This window comes from Mirounga angustirostris, unplaced genomic scaffold, assembly GCF_029215605.1.
Source record: "Mirounga angustirostris isolate CCGP_5_RB_7025 unplaced genomic scaffold, mMirAng1.0.hap1 SCAF_9, whole genome shotgun sequence".
Classification (NCBI taxonomy): domain Eukaryota; kingdom Metazoa; phylum Chordata; class Mammalia; order Carnivora; family Phocidae; genus Mirounga; species Mirounga angustirostris.
In genome coordinates this window covers 10212276-10228545 of record NW_026991717.1, presented here as the reverse complement: position 1 = coordinate 10228545, position 16270 = coordinate 10212276, and the positions used below count along the sequence as shown (strand labels likewise).

General features: G+C 41.9%; 1 protein-coding gene across 17 annotated transcripts in view; it reads left to right on the top strand.

The window, feature by feature from the left end:
* The first annotated feature begins 696 nt into the window (after nt 1-696).
* The window catches only part of AKAP13 (A-kinase anchoring protein 13), a 321124-nt gene continuing 305550 nt past the window's right edge, over nt 697-16270 (top strand). For 14 of the 17 annotated variants that reach the window (XM_064569923.1, XM_064569924.1, XM_064569921.1 and 11 more), the window contains exon 1: nt 697-910. The gene's annotated coding sequence lies outside the window, so the exon portion shown is untranslated. The remainder of the gene's footprint in view (nt 911-16270) is intronic. The other 3 variants (XM_064569926.1, XM_045899458.3, XM_045899457.3) reach the window with 1 other exon arrangement.

Genomic DNA, 16270 nt, shown 5'->3' with positions numbered 1-16270 from the left:
GATAGGCATTTTTCCTCCTAATACACAGTAAAATACACACTGAAACACACACACACAGACACACACCTATCAAAATGAAGTTTCTTAGAACCAACGGACCACACTTCGTTTCTCAAAAGCCACCAGATGATTTCTGAGGTCCTTTGCAACTGAAGATTGTGATCGAGTAGCCAAAAGTTCACGGAATGCCTTGTCAAAATCTTGATGCCGCCAGAGAGCCATCCTTGCATCCAATGATCCATCCATCTAAAACACTTGAGTATTTACAATGACGCTCAGAGGCACTGACCCACAGAAGACTAAGCCCCACTTTCTGATTGCAAGTGGAAAGAGTAAATTATTTCAGTCCGTGTGGTAACTGTTACAGTCAGGTAAGCACCGGCACACAGCGGCAGGGCTGTTTCCGGAGACAGGGCGGAGAGGAGAGGGTGGGTGGGCATTTTCCAGAGAAGTCTCCGCCGGCCACCCAACTCAGATCACTTTGCAGCGGCGGGCAACCTCAGCCTTCCTTAGCAACCTGACCGCACCGCCCAAGTGCCTTCCTATTGGTCTCCTGGAGCTTGATGGGCAGCTCTGTAGTGCAATCCCAGCTCGCGGCCCCTGGCTCCGCGCTTACTCACGGGAGGGCTCGTAGGCGGTAGCGCCCTCCCCAGGTGCCCCGCCCATGCCCGAGCGGCTTGTGGCGCATGCGCGGGCGGGCTGGAGCTGTGTGCAGGGCCAGCGCGGAGCCGGAGCAGCCGCGGTGAAGCTCCTGGGCACCGCTGAGACCGCTGTGCCCGCTCGTCGCCTCGGCCGCCGCCGCCTCAAGCCGTCGCCGCCGCCGGCTGAGCGGCTGCCTATTGTCCTTCTCGGCGGCGAAGGTGCGGAGCTGCTCCGGCTGGGCCCGCGGGGGAGCCCCGGGCGCCGCACGGTGAGAGCGCAACTTAGTTGGCGGAGTTGGGGGAAGTTTTGTGATTTGGGGAGGGGTCGCGGGCGAGGCGCGAGGGCCTCTCCCCTGCGGCCGCTCCTCGGGGCCGTGGCCGGGACCGGAGCCGGGAGGGGGGCGGGGCCGCGGGGCGAGGAGGGGGCGGGCGAGCGGTGAAGGGGCGGTGGGGGGCGCCCCCCGGCCCCCTCCTCCCCGCGCGTTGCCCCCTCGCTCATTGTCTGCTCCCGGGCTGCGGCGCGCCTCCCCACCCCCGCAGCCGGGCTTCGGGGGCGCGGCCGCGGGGGTCCCCTCGAGCGAGGCCGGCTCTCCTGGCGCCGGGAGCCGCGGCCCCTTCTGCGTCCCCCCGGGGTCCCTCCGTGGACAAGTGCTGCGGACGCGAGGGAGCGGCTCCCCCGGGCCGACGCGGGCGGTAAACACTCCGGGCCGCGCCCGCCTTCGGGGGGCGCCTTCCGCGCCCGCTCCCGGGCCGCGCGGGTCGGGGCCGCGCCGGCGGAGGGGACCCGCGCTGGGACTGCAGCGGGCTCAGCTCTCCGCCGAGTTCAAGTGCAGCCATACTTGGAGACCAAAACTTTTTTTTTTTTTTTGGCTTACTTACTGACACTATGTATATATATATATATTTTTGTTCCAAGTCAACCAATATGAGAAGGGTTTTGTTTGTTTGTTTTTTTAATGGGGAAAACCCTCAATTTTTCTTCCCCAGAAGATAGGAGACAGGTTTTTTACATTTTGTTTTTTTGGAAATACGTAGTTTTTACAGCAAAATGATTTCATCACATTTAAGTTTTTAAATGCTACTGTGAACTGAGGAATTCACAATGAAAGTTGAATTGAGCAATATTTTGGTGTTCTCAGCTTTTACGCTCCTGGGTGAAGTTATTTTGGGAGTTTATTGCCTCAGGCATACACAACTAAAGGAAAAAGCAGTGTGCCTTTTTTTCTTATTCCAATACACCCCCCCCCTTTGTTTTTTTGGAGAAGCATCTTATTCTGTTTTTCTAAACTGTTGGGATTGTCCAGATCAGAACAAATGCTGCGTGCAGTTTTTGAAAGATGATTGCGAGTTTGTAAAGGGGTTATGATCAGCTGAGATAAATCACTGTTCTAGTTCCTGTATTCCTTGGTCTCTTGGGAGATTTGCAGCCTGAATTAAATACAAGCCTTGTCAGGTTTGGGGTTCGATTCTACTGAATTTGGTTCTTTTGGCTTATGATGTGAGAATAATTTGGCTTATGATGTTTAAATCCCCCAGGTGGAACTAGTTTAAGTGTCTGTCAAGTTGGTAGTGGAACAGAATGACCAGAATGTGTTAATACCCGTTTTTATATCCCATTGCCATCTGCTAAATTAAAAAGAAAAATTTGGGAAATACGCTGTATGTCAGTTTGATTTCTCACTGGAAGTGAGTAATGTGGGGAGGTGTTCCTGGGTTTTTCTGGTTTGGTTGGCCTTGTTTTGCTTTGAAAAACCAACTTGCCTCACCTGATGAAGCTAAAGAAAAACGTCTTTATGGCTTAAGCATTGTACTTTTAAACTACAGCAACAAGGTCACTTATAGGAGTCACAATTCTTGCTCTTACAACTTTTCTTCCTGGTTCTGCAGTTGTGCGTGCCTACATGGGACGAGCGTGTGGATGGAGGTTGACAGAGGTTGCAAGGGTTGTCAGGGAGGGACATAATGTAAACAAATACAGCTTACAACAGAACTGACAAGTAGGCCAGTTGCTTTTCTTCTCTGAGCTGTGATACCATGTTACACATTTGTTTTAGGATTTCTCACACACTTCATTTATTTGCCTGACTAATGGTAACTGTACATGTAGTATAAATGGATTCCTTCTCTAGTCTGTTAACTCTTTGAGGGCTGTGATGGGCCTTATTTCTTATTTTTGTCCCCTCTTTGCCAGGAAGGATTCTTAACACAGTGCAGGTGTGCAGTGTGTGTTTGAAATGGGTGAAGCTTTGTACTAAGCTAGTGATTGTGCGCATAGAACCACTAACTCTGGGAACTTGCCCCAAATGACAGTTCACTTGGCAGCTCTGTGATGAAATTTAGTCTACTTAAAAGGATTTCAAACCTCTCTTTTTTAAATCTGTTAATTACTCCTTGAAAAGAAGTGAAGTTTAAATAGTGCCCTATGGATTTTCAAAATGTGATTCTCATTTAGAAGTTTTCTCCCTTTTCTGATGAAATGATTAATACTGCTGGACAAATCATTTCACGTCTCTGCCTAGGTTCTTCTATTGTGAAATGGGGAGGTAGCACAGTTTTGAAGAAGACACATTTTTTGTAGCTAGGTACATTTGAGTTCTGATCCCTACACTTCCATTGACCAGTTGTGAGCCTTGAGCAGGTCACTTAATCCCTCAGAGCCTCTGTGTCCTACCAAAAGGTGTAGTAACATACTTTGCAGGGTTCTTTGGAATGACTGAAACTATGTGAGGCACTTAACAGTGTGCCAGACATTGAGTAGGTGCCTATTACCTGGTAGCTGTAATGATAATAATTTTGATACCTTTTTATGTGATTTGAAGCAATTTTAAAAGCCTGATGCTTCTGAGTTATTCTGAGCTATTTCTTTCATAAAGAAGGAATCCTTCTGAGAATTGAGTGTCTTTGGTTGAATGCATTTTTTTTTTTTTTTAAGGAGCTAGTTGAACTGAATGTTAATAGAAACTTATCTTCTCATTGACCTTAACAGGTGTTTGAGTAGAATTTGCAGAGTAGCTTGGTAGGGTGTGACTGTGCATTTATGGTGTTTAGGAAATGGTGAGAGACGGATTGTTTTCAACACTTGTAATAGGATATCCAAGTTATTTAGTCAGTTCCAGCTTTTGTACCTTATTTTACTTCAGTCTTGAAAAATAATTGATAGGGATTATGACTACATTTTTTCAAACTCATGTAAGATGGAACTGGACCGGGGGTTAACACAGTGTGAGCACAATTCTGCTATGTTAGCAGATTGCTCACTTCCCCTTCAAGATAACACCTTTGAAGGTGCCACCATTTGCGGAAGGAAGCAGTGATTTAAATCTGTTATGCCAGTTCAGTTTACACTATTCACAGTACCAAATGGAATAGATATATTCTAGAACCTGTAATCAGGACATTTCTATATACTGAGTCTCATCTTTCCATTAGTTTTCTTCTAAAATGAGGGTAAAAAGTTAGACATGGAGGGTTATAGTAAACCTTCAAAAATTTTATCTGATCGGACTCACAGATTGAAGAAAAAACATACCTGACAAAGCTAGATGAATAAACTTGGACTTTTTGATAATTCTTTCTTTTAAAGTTAATACTTAAGTGCACTTGAACAGACTTGGTTATTACTGATGGGGACAGGGGTCCATTTGGAAGCAGTGCTCCTGAGTCATTGTCAGCTTGTCTTACCACTGTAAATGAGGAGAGAGGGGGAAGATGTTAGTGGAAGGAATTTCATTTCCCTCATACGTCCTCCCACTTAGGGTCTTGAAGTCCACCTATGGGTTGATTGGGACATAATAAATAGAAGATGAATAGATAACCCATTTTGTCAGCCCTTGCTGGGAGGATGGACAACCTGGTACTGAATATTTATGTGGAACAATAGTGTGCTTTCCTTTTTTACCTCTTCAGAGCTGTGTTCAGAGCCTGGCAAAGGTGGATATCAATGTGTTTCTGTGATGTGGGTATTGGGGTGGGGAATAGGAAGAAGTGTGAGGAATTAACCATTTATGTCACTCTGTAGGCTCTTCTTTTGGAAACCATGCTTTTGAATTTTCACTTCTGATAATATCATAAGCCCATATTTGGCCATAGCCTTTACCATCCAAAATGGCCAGTTATTCCTGAATGGTTAGGAATTAAGTAGGTATGTCACACTGTAACTGATTTGTCTTTTAGACAACTAAAGATGTCAAGTTAGGGAAAAGCATGTAGGAGTTATGTGAAGAATTTTGTAGAACCCAAGATGATTCTATGATGGTGATCTCTACTGGAAAAAAAAAAACACATGATATGGAGCCACATGTCTGACTTTACATCCAAACTTTGCCATTTATTGACTGTGTGTCCTTGAGCAAGCCACTTCATCTGTCTCAAACATAAGATCCTTGTAAACTAAAAACAAATGTAATATTAATCATCTCCTATCACATACTACTGTTGCGAGAAACAAATAAGGTAGAATACTATACAAATGCTATGGCATTTTGTAACTTTATTGGTTGGCTACTGGTTTGGATAAAATTAAAATCCTAGTTGAAAAGAGGAAAACATCCTACTATGTTGGTTTTTCTTTTTTTTTTTTTTAATAAAAGATAATTAAAATATGCTGTAATGATTGTCATTCTCCTTTCTTGGGAAAATTGATACGTCTTACTTTGGCTCTTTTCAGTTTTCCTTTTATAACATTTGTCATGGAGTATTTTTCTAAACTCTAAAGAAATTTTAGTTCACAGTGCTTGCTGTTAGACCCAAGTTACTGTGAAATCACAGGAACTGATGGTCGATGCCAATTCTTGAAGTCAGGTTAAACCACAATGAACAGCGAACAAAGAATGTCAATATTTCAAGAGTACAAAAGAAGCTAGTGTAGTTGTCTGATGTTTACGGACTCATTTTCTAAAATTATGTTTTCAGTTGGTTTACTCAGATCGGGAGTCTGCCTCGTCTGTGCCAGATGTTCTACTCTGTCTTACCTACCTACATTTCTTATTTAATTTTGGGGAAGAAAAAGCTAGGCGGCAGGCATTATTAAGCTGTTTAAGTATGGGGAAACAGCCCGCAAAGTGATTTGACAGTGATCACATAGCTATTAAACTAAAATTGGAACTCAGATAATTCTGGCTCCAAAGGCTAGGCATTTCACAATATTGATTGCTATCACCTGGAAAGAATACATTTTTAAAACAAATCAAGGGGCGCCTGGGTGGCTCAGAATGGTTGGGCATCTGCCTTCAGCTCAGGTCGTGATCCCAGGGTCCTGGGATCGAGCCCCGCGTCAGGCTCCCTGCTTGGAGGGGAGCCTGCCTGTCCCTCTCCCTCTACTGTTCCCCCTGCTTGTGCTCTCTTGCTCTCTCTGTCAAATAAATAAATAAAATCTTTAAAAAAAAAAATAAATCAAGTTTATTGAAATACTATTTATATGATAAAATGTGCCCATTTTAAGTATATAGAGTTTGATGAGTTTTGTCAAATGTATCCATGCAGATAACAGCACAGTCAAAATACGGAGCATTTCCATCATTCCAGAAAAGTTCCCTTGCAACTCTGGCCAGTTTCTCCGCTCAACCCTCACCCATTCCCTACCTCACCGTAGGCAACCACTAGTCTCTTTCTGTCATTGTAGTTTTGTCTACATGAGGGGTCCTCAGACTATAGCCCCCAGGCCAAATCTGGCCTACTGCCTCTTTTTGTAAATAAAGTTTTATTGGGACATAGCAGTGCTCATTTGTCTGTGGCTGATTCGGTGCTGCAGTGACAGTAGAATAGTTGGCTCACAAAGCCACACATTCACTGTCTGGCCTTTTACAGAAAATGGTTGCTGATCTTTGTGTTCCTCATAACCAAATGCATTGGTCACATTTAAGAAAATTAACAATTCTTTTTTTTTTTTTTTTAAAGATTTTATTTGACAGAGAGCGAGAGAGGGAACACAAGCAGAGAGAGAGGGAGAAGCAGGCTTCCTGTGGAGCAGGGAGCCTGATGCGGGGCTTGATCCCAGGACCCTGGGACCATGACCTGAGCCGAAGGCAGATGCTTAACGACTGAGCCACCCAGGTGCCCCTAAAGATTTATTTTAGAGAGAGAGCATGTGCGAGAGCGGGGAGGGGGGGCGAGGGGAGGGGCAGAGTGAGAGAGAGTCTTAAGCAGACTCACACTGAGTGCAGAGCCCCATGCAGGGCTTGATCTCAGGACCCTGAGATCATGACCTGAGCCAAAACCAAGAGTTGGACGCTTAACTGACTGAGCCACCCAGGCGCCCTGAGAGTTCTATATATATTCTAGAATCAGATACATGATTATTGTCTGCAAATACTTTCTCCTAGTCTGTGGCTTATCTTTTTATTCTCTTAATGTCTTTTGAAGAGCAGTTCTTACTTTTGATAATGTTGAAGTTGTTTTTTCTTTCGTGGATCATGTTTTTGGTGTAATATCTGAGACATCTTTGCCTGACCAAAACAGAAAGACTTTCCCTGTATTTTCTCCCAGAAGTTTTATAGTTTAAAATTTTACATTTAGGTTTGTGATTCACTTTGAGTTAATTTTTCTAAATAGTTCAAGGTATGGATTGAGATTTATTTTTTTGCTTTTAGATAAGCAGTAGTTCCAGCAATTTTTTTTTTAAAGGATTTTATTTTATTGTTTGAGAGAGCATGTGTGAGAGCAGAGGAAGTGTCAGAGGGAGAGGGAATGAGAGAATCTCAAACAGACTCCCTCCCCACTGAGCATGGAGCCCCATATGGGACTCCCATCTCGTGACCCTGAGATCATGACCTGAGCCAAATTCCAGAGTTGGGTGCTTAACCGACAGCCACCCAGGTGCCTCCAACCCTGGTTTTTGAAAAGACTTTCTTTATTGTATTACCTTTGTTGAAAGTCAACTGATCATATACCTGTTGATCTATTTCTGGATTCTGTATTCTGTTACATTGATCTGAGTCTTTCATTTCACCATAACCACACTGTTGATTATTGTACGTTTATAGTAAATCTTGAAATCAGGTAATGTGGTTTCTGTAGTTGTGTTACTTTTTCAGAAATGTTTTTGAGTATTCTAGTTGCTTTGCCTTTCCACATTTTAGAATCAGCTTGTTGATCTCTGTAATCCTGCTGGGATTTTTGATTGGCATTGCGTTGAATCTGTAAATTGGGAGAATTGACATCTTAATGATATTGAGCCATGAACATGGTACATCCCAGGACTGTTTTTGATACTTTCATTTGTGTTTTGTAGTTTTCAGTAATTGGATCTTGCATATATTTTGTAAGATTTATATATGTACCATGTTTTCTGGTGCTGTTGTAAATGATGCTTCTAAAATTTCAATTTCCAGTTGTTCATTGCTAGTACATAGAAATAGGGTTGAATTTCATATGCCAACCTTGTATCTTACAACCTTGCTAGACTCAGTTTTCGTTCTAGAAGCCTTTTTGTAGATTCTTTGAGATTTTCTACATAGATAGTAGTGTCATCAGTAAATATAAGTAGTTGGATTTCTTCCTTTGCAGTCTGTATGTTTTTTATTTCTTGCTTTATTGAATTGGCTTGGACCCCCAGTATGATGCTGAATAGGCGTTTTAAAAGTGGATATTCTTTCCTCATGTTAGGGAGCAGAAAACATTCAGTGTTTCACCATAAATAGGATGTTACAGGCATACTCTACAGAGAATGCAGGTTCGATTCCAGACCACTGCAGTAAAGTGAGTATCACAGTAAAGCGAGTCAAATTAATTTTTTGGTTTTCTATTACATGTAAAAGCTATGTTTATATTATAGTTTATTAAGTGTGTAAAAGCATTCTGTTTTAAAAAAAGGATATACCCTAATTAAAAATACTTTATTGCTAAAAGATGCTGACCATCATCTGAGCTTTCAGTGATTTGTAATCACCAATCACATATAATCATAATCACAATGCACAAGCTTGAAATACTACTGCAAGATTTACCAAATTATGACACAGAGACACAAAGTGAAGGAAATGCTGTTGGAAAAGTGGCTCTGAGAGACTTGCTTGATGCAGGGTTGCCACAAACCTTCGATTTGTAAACAATGCAGTATCTGTGAAGTGCAATAAAACGAGGTATGCCTGTATTTGTATTTTGTTTTTGTATGTGTCCTTTATCAATTTGAAGTTCTTTCCTGTTTCTAGTTTGCGGAGAGTTTTTATCATGAATGGATATTGAATGTTGCCAAAGGCTTTCTCTGCCTCTTTTGGGATGATCATGTGTTTTTTTCTTCTTTACTCTGTTGAACGATGTCTGATTTTGGAACTTTGAACTAGCCTTGTATTTTTGTGATAATCCTGGGTTGGTCATGATGTTTTCTTCATGCCTTGTTGGATTCAATTTGCTACTGAATTTTTTTTATTTCTTCCATTTGTCTTCTATTTATGTTCATTAAAAAATTCTTGACTGTATATATAATACTCATAATAGTTGTTAAGGTTTCTGTTTATCCCATTATGTCTGTTTCTGTGGACTGATTTTTATTTTGGGTCAAGTTTTCTTCTTTGCATGTCTAGTAATTTTTTCTTGGGTTCTGGAAATAGTGAATTTTAAGTTGTTGATTGCTGGATTTTGCTCTTTTAAAGCAGGATTTCTCGACCTTGGTCTTACATTTTGGGCCACGTAATTCTCTGTTTGCAGGCTGTCCTGTGCTTTGTAGGATGTTTAGCATTATTCCTCGCGCACTAGATGCCAATTGTGATAACCAAAATTACCTCCAGACACACCGAAAGTCCCCTGGTAGGGGGTAGAAATCATCCCTAATATGAGAGGCACTGCTTTAAAGAGGATTGGATTTTGTTTTTGCAGGTTATTTGCATGGTACTTCTTAGGCTAATTTCTGAACTTTGTAGGATTGGTCTAGAGGAGCTTTTACTCTAAGGCTGTTTCACTCCATTAATTAATCAGGAACCTTCTAGTTTCCATTGAAGAGTTGGATGTTTTCTGCTCTGACTGGTCAGAATATGAATGTCTGCCAGCCCTGTGCCAACTCTGGGATTATTTAGCTTATAGTTCTTGGGTCATTCTTTGCCTGACCCCATAGATTTTTCAATATGCATGTATAGCTTACTATTCAATATCCGACTCAAGGAGGCTTCTCTGTCCTGAGTTTTGAGATTCCTTCGCCTTCCCAAACTCTTAGGTCTTACTTCTCAACTTGACAAGATTGCCATGCTTTGCTCAGGATCGTCCTCATTGCACCATGCTCCAGCGTGCCTCCAGGCCGAGAAAGCTGGTTGTGGGGCTCATCTCTGTTCCCTTCTGTTAGGGATTGCAGTCCTTTGCTCCTGTTGTCCAGTGTCTAAGAGATGTTGCCTTATAGATTTTGTCTGTTTTTCTAGTTGTTGGAGGGGTTGTTGGCAGGATAAGTCTGGATCCAGTTACTTCCATGTTTGGAAACTGAAGTCTCTTTGAAGAGTATACTTTATTGGTGGTGCTAAAAGTCTTGTTATAGATTCTTCAAATATTGGGGGCTATAAATATCAAAGAAACATTTCTTAAATGTCTGCTGTCTGTAGCTCAGCCCTTACCTGGTGGGGAATACAGAAAAGTAGATTATCTTCCAGGTGAGGAGGGACATACATAGTGCGTACATAAGATTAATCAAAGATGTGAAATGCTCTAGTGATGAACAGAAAGAAAAATCAGTGTGGTCTGATACTTTGATACAGAAATGCATTCTTTTACATTTTTGTTCTTTAGTGTATATGTATAATTCAGTTTTATGGCACTCAGTCAATGGAAGAGTACTGGTTCTTTCAGATGCATTTGGCAACTTATTTGCTGTGTGGCTTTAGGTGGCTCAGTTTTCTCATTTGTAAAATGGGCATGCAACATCCCTTGTAGTGTTTGTTAAATTATTCAACACATTTGGGTGCCTTCTGTATGTAAGGTCCTGTTCCAGGTGGGGATTCAGTGACAAATGAGAGGCAGTTGCTGCCATCAAGGAGCTGACATTCTAGTAAGGGGAAGTGGAGATAAATAAGTGATGGTGGCGCCTGGGGGGCTCAGTCGGTTAAGCGTCTGCCTTCGGCTCAGTTCATGATCCCGGGGTCCTGGGATTGAGCCCCGCGTTGGGCTCCCTGCTCGGCAGGGAGTCTCCCTGTCCCTCTCCTCCCCGCTCATGCTCTCTCTCTTGCTATCTCTGTCTCTTTGTCTCTCAAATAAATAAAATCTTTTAAAAAAAGATAAACAAATGAACAGTTTTGCCGATGTATGGGAGTGATGATTTTAGGAAGGATATGAAGAGTATTGGCAGAAATTGGTGTGGTCAAACAAGATCTTCTGGAGGAGATGAGATTTGAGCAAAGACCTGAAGGAAGTGAAGGAGCAAGCCACCTGAAGATCCCTGGGTATTCCGGGCAGAAGGAACATCAAGGGCGAAGAGCTTGAGGTGGGAGTACGAACAAGGAGGTTGGTGTGGCTGGAATGGGGCAAGGAAGGGGAACCATAGGAGATAATGTGTAGGAGGCAGAGGCCACATCACATTGGCTTTTAAGGATGACGAGAAACCACTGAAAGGTTTGAGGAAGGAATAACAAGAGCTGATTTCGGTTTTAAAAGTTTCATTGTGCATGTAGGGAACAGGAGTGGAAACAGGGCGACCAAGAATTTTGCAGTAGTTCACTCTGGAGAAAGAGGATGGTAGCTTGGGTTAGGGTAGCAGCGGTGAAAGTGGTGAGAAGTGGTTGGAAGCAGTATACATTTTGAAGAGAGAACTGATAGGATTATTTGTGGATTGAAAAAAGGTTTTGAAGGGAAGAAAGCAATCCAGGATGATTCCCAATCCAGGATGTTTTCCTTGAACAGCTGGGTGAATGGTGCTATGGTTTCCTGAGAGGGTGGGGGGAGATGTGAGTTTGTTGAGAGGAGGAAATTGTTATTTCTCTTTTCTCGGATGTGCTAAGTTTGAGATCTGTGAGATTTTAAGTGAAGATATCCGTAAGTAATTGGATATGCAAATCTGGAGTTTGGGAATGAAGTTTGCACTGGATGTAAGAATTAGAGACCCGTAGATAGAGAAGGGGGGGGTGGTTATTGTGAGAATTAGGGATATATAAACTCCTGGCACGTGGCAGGGTCACATGGCATGGTAGCTAGTAATAATAATGACAGTGGTAAACAACAACAACAACTGGGTATATCTAGGGGGGGCAACCAATGAGTGAAGAAAGAAGGTAGTGACCTAAACAGTACCTTGCCTATTAAATCCAAGTCAGGATTGTAAACATTGTGAAAACTGTTCTTTGAGCATGAGAAAAATATTATTAGTGAAATCTGTTGTGCATTTCCAATCTCTGAGGATAGCTGTGATTTTTAATGTGATGCAGGGGTGTCATTTGTATATTTCACGTATACATAAAACAAGAGTCTGGAAGGAGGCTATTGCAAATTGTGTTCAAGGAGATGATAGGTAGAGGTATTTCTTCTCTTCTAAATGTTCTGCAACACATATATTTTTCTTTAGTTTTTTTTTTAAGTAAATGCTGCCCCCCACGTGGGGCTCAGACGCACAACCCTGAGGTCAAGAGTTGCACACACCACCGACTGAGCCAGCCAGGCGCCCCAGTCTTCTTTTTAATGAAGGGAGTTAGTGTTTTTGGAGAGTCCTGCTCAGTTGGGGAGCTTCTGGGTAGATGAATTTCATTTGTTGTGGTTGCTAAACACTGCTTCTTCCCCTAGCTGGGTCTTTGTGGTCTGTTGTCTTGAAACGTTGAGCTCTTGATCACAGGGGGCCATCAGGTAAGAGAGTAGTTGGCGGTCTTGATATGGGTCCATAACAGCTCCTTGGAAAATTGTTAGCACATGTTCTCCCACCTGGCTAGATGTGGCACCGTTTTGTTCAAAGAGGACATTATTCAGCACTTGAAATTTGCTGGGTAGATCCCTTGAGATAAATTGAACTGAGCATGATATAGGTTTTAAAAATCTGAATTATACTATCAGCCTTAACTTAGTTTTTTAGAGAAGTATTCCTTTTCTCAGGTGATAACTGCTGAAGGGGGTAGATATGTCAGGGGCTTTTTGCAAATTTGACATTTTCTGTAATTTGTGAATTGCTTCCAAAAACACTCAGTATTGTTTGAATGGTATCTGTAAATAAATCGACCTACCTGGTCTTGCCAGTTGAGTTCTGCTTTGTGTAAAGTAGGTGTGTTTCTGGAGTGGGAGAAGGTAGGCCCATTGTGGCATTGCATGGAAATAATTTCTGTTACCTTTTAGAAGTTGGAAGAAAATTTTTTTTTTTGCCCCTTGGGTACTTTGTGCACAGCCTGGCTGGGCTCAGAATACAAAGGATCTCTGGATGCGACCTTCCAGTTTGGGAATTATTTAGGAAAAAAATGTGGCAACAAGAGTTGAGAACTAGAGTTCTAATTGTTCATTTGGTCACATGAGGCCTTTGGGGCCTGGCCGAGGTGCTTTCTCTGTTGGAGGATTAAGGATCTATATGGGTCAGTGGACAGGAATGACCGAAGCTTTTGCCTCGGCCTTCCTGCTAAAGTGGTGCTCTATGTGTGCCTGGAGCTGGGGGTGGTGTGTTTTTAAAGGACTCCTGCAGTCTAGAAAGATCTTTTGAGGCAGGCTAGTTCCTAAGAGGTGTTTTCTAAAAAAGTGAAGTCACTAAAAGAAGGACGAAGCTTTTGCATATTACCTATGTATTCTGCGTTCCTTTATATTCTCATAATTCCTTACAAGAACCCCATAAGATAGGTATTATTCCCTCCCCCTGAACTTTTTTTGATGAAAATATGGGGGTTCAGAGATTTTACTTTGCCCTTTTCAAGTCAATGAACTAGAATTTTCATCCAGGACTTTGTGACTATGAACATACTCTGGTTTTATTATATATGCCATAAGTCACTTTTTTTTTAAACTCTGATATAATTATATCCAGAATAACCAGCTTGAAATTCCAGCTTGTTCATGTTGTAAATAGAAAATCGTTGTGGTCTGCTCTTAGAATTTTCCTAGAATTCTTAAAAACATGCTAGGCTTCCATGTTTGTGCCTTGAAAGTAGCAGAAACTTAACCGGTAAAATTGTATTTTACTTCACATACAGGAGTTTTGTGGATCAACATTAATAATTAACATTTACACACACTTTCACGTATTCAAAGTGTTTTACAAACAGTTAATTAGTTCATGTTTAATCTATATTGGAAGTTGAAAAACCAGTTTAAGTTCATTCTAGCAGTACAGAAGTGTTCAGGGTGGGTGATAAGGAGTAAGTCTTCAGTGAGAAAAACGCAGGTATTGCACCATGCAATCTATGAAACCTCTTACCTCAATCCCCTTGCTCTGTGCCCAGATCAGCTTATATTAAGCATGTTTTTTGGGTGTACATCTGCTTAATGCAAAGGAATGGAATTATGTGAACTGAAGGAAAGACAGGGTTCAGGATGGTCAGGGAAGGACCTGGGTGAAATGATTCAGTGAACTGTGTTGCACGTTTCTTTTCTGTAGTCCTTTAAATGTGATTGTCCTTGCTTAATTCCTATGGGGGTTTTGAAGGACGGGAAGGGATTGGCACAGAGACTCTGGCAGATGAACAGAGTTGTTATACATGCTAATTTCTGGGAAAAATTCTTTTCTTTTTCCCTCCTGGCTCAGGAGATAATAACCCCGTAACTGAATACTTTGCTGGTTTCTTCACTACCACTTGTCACTTGATTCCATCTCTTCTCCCCTCCACCCCCAATAAAATGGCTTTTACTTGGCAAGGTTGTGTAGTGGGGAAAAGACTCGGAAGGAGACAAGCCCCAGTTCAGCAGCGTCTCTGTCACGTAACTAGCTGGGCAACCTTGAGCAGGTTACTGCTTTCTTCTGCCCGAGTTCTTTTGTTCGGTGAAATAACGTGTTAACTTTTTATTGAATGCCACGAGGGTGTGGAGGAGGATGTGAAACTCATGCTCTTGGATATGAAGCGGTCAGAGGATATTTTAACATCAGTGAGGATTCTTCAAAGTTGCAGTGACTTCTTCCTTCCTACTTTGGTTGGAATAATTAAATTATTTTCTTGCTATTGTTGCCAACCACATTACTGCACTTTAAATATCTTTCTTTTCTAATACAGAGCAATAAATAGAACCATTTGATAAATATTGTGTCTGGGTGATTTCCTAAGACAGGACGTGCAGGTTCCTTTTCATCATTGCTTATAGCCCGGTCAGAGGGACCTCTTCATGAATTTTTGTCTAGATGACCTTGCCAGGGAAACCTCAGTATGTGATGGCAGAAAGGAAAAGGATTCTGAGAGCTTGGATGTGTACTTGATTAAATTTTTATCATCCGTGGGAATCTGTTCTTTTAATGGGGCCGGATAGGAATGACCCTGAACTTTTCCCTCTACCAAATAGTGTTTTCAGGTCTTTGTCTTTTTCCCTCTTTCCCTTTCCTTGACCTCTGGAAAATCTGAAAACTTAAAGGTACGATAAATTGGCTTTTGAACCTTTTTGTAACATTAAATATACCCAGGTTTAAACTTCAACCTTTTCCACCAAGATTTCTGATAACTTGGAAGGAACATTGTACAGCTGGACCTTGAATAATGCTAGATGTGAACTTTGAATAATTGGGATTGACTTAAATATTTAGAAAGCCACTTTTATTTTAAAGGATGGCTATAGGTAATATTTTTTTACGTTTTGAATAAGGAGACCTTTGTTTTTGTTTTAAGAGTTTATTTATTTATTTGACAGAGAGCACAAACGGGGAGTGGGAGACAAAGGGAGAGGGAGAAGCAGGCTCCCTGCTGAGTGGGGAGCTGGAATTGGGGCTCAATTCCTGGATCCTGTGATCATGACCTGAGCCGAAGGCAAACACTTAACCAACTGAGCCACCCAGGTGCCCCCTGAGACCTTTGGTTTTTTGGCCAGGATAAATTATGTATATAAATTAGAAAAGATGGATGTTTTCTTCTGGAAACACCTAGTTGGTTAGAGCAATATCGTAAAAGACAGAAATAAATGTTGGTTTTTTTTTTTTTCCTAAAATACTGTGCCAGCAACCAGGACGAATGATTGTTTTTCCTGTTTACAGTAAGTATCTTGGGTTGTACTGTTTTCTGTCAGCTCTTTAATGTTTCTTTTCTTTTCTTTTTTTTTTTTTGGTTGGAGAGAGAGGGAGGGGCAGAGGGGGAGGGAGAGAGGTCCCAAGCAGGCTCCATGCCCAGCACGGAGCCCAACATGGGGGCTTGATCTCACAACCCTGAGATCCTAACCTGAGCCTAAATCAAGAGTCGGATGCTTAACCGACTGAGCACTCAGGTGCCCCACCTCTTTAACTTTTCCATTATGTCTTCGTCCACTGTACATTTCCTCCCTTCTAGTGAATTCAGTAGGATTCATTTGTCACACTGTGCCCTGACTAGGTAGGGATAAGGTAATAACTTATGTCTGTATTTCCTCTAGATTCTAAGCTCCTGGAGGGCAGATTTTATCTGCTTGGTTCATCGTTGTATCCCCAGCACCTGGCATTGTGCATGGTACATAGGAGTTAGTTCTATGCAGGCAATATTTGGATTGTTGATGGGTGAACTTGTGACAAAACTGTACATATTCTAATATGTGGATATTATTGAACTATTAATAAAATCTACCCTGTTGAGAATAAACAGATTTTAGTT